The following is a 3,030-nucleotide window of genomic DNA, read 5'->3' as shown; positions in this document are numbered from 1 at the left end:
GTATTGTGTGCACCCTCCTAGTTGCGTCAGATTGATATTGCATTGAAGGGATTTCAACTTCCTACATAACACGACCACAAGATGGCACTGTCTACATTACTAATGCAGATCTGATGATTTGTAGTTTGAACTAAGGTTCTTATTTTGAGATATACTGGTAAATGGTAATTGAAGTCCCACATGATATGCAATGATTAACATTATTATTCATTATATATCCCTGAGTAATGGTTACCTGAAATTATATCCTTGTGGGTCTTTTTTTTTTTTGTTTGTGAAAAGTTGTCATTATGCATTATGTCAAATGACAACATCACTATTTAAATACAGTATAGTTCACAGTAAGTGCAAATTATACTATTAAAACATACAACAGGTTAGGCTTACAACAATTTATATCTACAATGACATAACAGTAGTGCAATAGTGAGAGGATAGTGCATCAGCTGAGGATCAAGTAACGTGGTGCTTAGGTCAGGTGAATACAGTACATAGTAGGAGGGTTAGAGCAAGTGGTTTACGAGTGCAGTCTAAACAGGTGAGTCTTGAGGAGGCAGTGGAGGGCAGTGAGAGACAGAGCAGTCCTGAAGTTCTCCGGTAGTTGGTTCCACCACAGAGTGGCTAGGGAACAGAAGGAGTGGACAGGGCAGAACGGAACATGGAGGGAAGGTATGACCAGTTGGCCAGTAGAGGAGCAGAATGGGCGAGAGGGGGTGTAGGGTGAAGAGAGAGGTAGGCAAGAACAAGGGTCTTGAATTGAATGCGAGCAGAAATGGGTAGCCAGTGGAGGGTGCGAAGCAGAGGGGTAGAATGAGAGCAGCAAGGTTGGGAGAATACAAGACGAGCAGCAGAATGATTCATGAGCAGGAAGACCAGGAAGGAGAGAGCTACAGTAGTCCAATTTGGAGGGTGCAAGAGCTTGAACCATGAGTTGAGTGGAATAAGCAGTGAGGAAAGGACAGATTCAGTAGATGCTGCTAAGAAAGAAGCAGCAAGTGCATGTCAGGGAGATGTGTTGAGAGTAGGAGAGGGAGGGGTCAAGAGTAACACCTAGGGTTTTAGCAGGAAATGAAGAGAGTGGTAGTCAAGGGAGACTGAAATGGAGAGGTCAGAGTAGAGAGAGGAAACAGAAGGTCAGATTTAGAGAGGTTGAGTTTGAGGTGGTGTAAATGTGTCCAAGCTGACATAGATAGGAATTCTGAGATGTGGGAGATGTGTGAGTCATTGGAGGAAAAGGAGTGGAAGATTCTGGGATTCTTCAGCGTAGAGGTGGTAAGAAAAGCCAAGAGAGATGTGAGGGCCTAGCGAGGGTGTGTAGAGTGATATCTACAGCGTTATATCTGAAATATGTACCAGTACATATTATTAACTTATAAACAAAGAATCATTGATAATATTACTAAAGACATTTAAAAGCAACGGTTGTTGGATTTTAGTATTGCCACTGTTTAGAGAAATAAAACAGGGTGCTCTGGATACAAAAGGATAAAATGCCTGTGAATAACACTAGTATATTTCTCTCCAAAAATATGTAGTTTTTAATTAATTTACCATGCGGGCATGGTCTAACTATCTACGAGGACACCTAGATCATGTCCTCTGTTTTTTTTTTTTATTTTATTGTTATTATTTATTTATTTATTTATTTATTTATTTATTTGTTTTTTTTTTGCATCATTAATGCTGATGCTCATGTACAAATTCTGGTAAAGTACAAGAGAGTCCTTAATTTTCTCTGTTGGTTTGCCGTGTAACATAGATTTGGAGGTTGAATAGTAAATACCAAGCATTCGTGTAAATATTATAGCTATAGTTTGAAACCTAAATTTGACCTCGGAAGATTATCAGCTCTGGTTACGACGCTGCATGCGGGATACCATAAAAAACTGTGAAGAATTCCAGAGGGTGCTAGGTAAACACGCTTATATACCTATATGAAATCACGGAACCGTCAGTTTACAAATATTTAAATGCACAATAATGAAAACTGCATTCATCTACATGCAATGTTAGGCTACTTGAAAACTGAACAGAAACCGTTATCGAGTTCGATTGCTAGAAATATCAAGAGCACACACTGTGTATACGGCACGATTATTGAGTTGTACCGAGATCTGGTGGTATGTGTTCAACTGTATTACAGTATAATGCAGTTTTGATGGAACAAAGCTGACTGGGAAATTGAGGTTTGACGGTCTGTGGAAAAGTTGGCAATCCTAGCTGGGATTATAAATACTCTATTAATCACTTAAGACAAACAGTAGTTCGCCCACAACATCGTTTATATTTACAATTTTGGATAACCCATCTTTACTAAAATAATTTGGACAAGCGCAGTACACGGTCTACCGCTTTTTAACACTTACCGGTAACACAAAATAACATGACATACTGTTTTCCTAGCATTACCACGGCGGGTTACTCGCTTTCTCTTCAATCTCCGAAACTTAATCATGCACTCACATTTGCAGAGAAAATAATTGTCTTCCTAGACACTGGTATTTGAAAGTATTTTATTTGTGTATTCAAATAATAAAATATGACTTTAAATAAATAATAATAATAATAATAATAATAATAATAATAAATAATAAATAAATACATAAATACATAAATAAAAAGTTGTTAGTAAGCTTGGATTGGACTTCATTGTTGCTTACGATGTGAAACAGAAACAAAATGGTGGTTTTAACAATAATAAAAGAAACGCGATTCGATTGTCTATGTAATGGCTTCAGTAATTTAGTAGTAACACATTTGCATTTGTTAACGTCTTGTTGTGCGTGTGAATATAGTCAGCAAGAAATTGCCAGATCACTCTAAAATTCCTCCATCACAGAACCAAAACACAGCAACATGTGGAAGACTTGCAGTCACGTGTATCACAGATCTCTTAACAAAACAAATCCGTTTCAACGATACATGATTGAGAACTCCACCGCCCAATTAGAGCTCCGAAATTGGGTAGTAACCCTGTAAACAGTGAACCTCTGGCCAATAAAAATAAGCGAGTAGGCGTACACATGCCAT

Source organism: Polyodon spathula, chromosome 5, assembly GCF_017654505.1.
Source record: "Polyodon spathula isolate WHYD16114869_AA chromosome 5, ASM1765450v1, whole genome shotgun sequence".
Lineage (NCBI taxonomy): Eukaryota > Metazoa > Chordata > Actinopteri > Acipenseriformes > Polyodontidae > Polyodon > Polyodon spathula.
Note: the sequence above shows the minus strand (reverse complement) of the source record.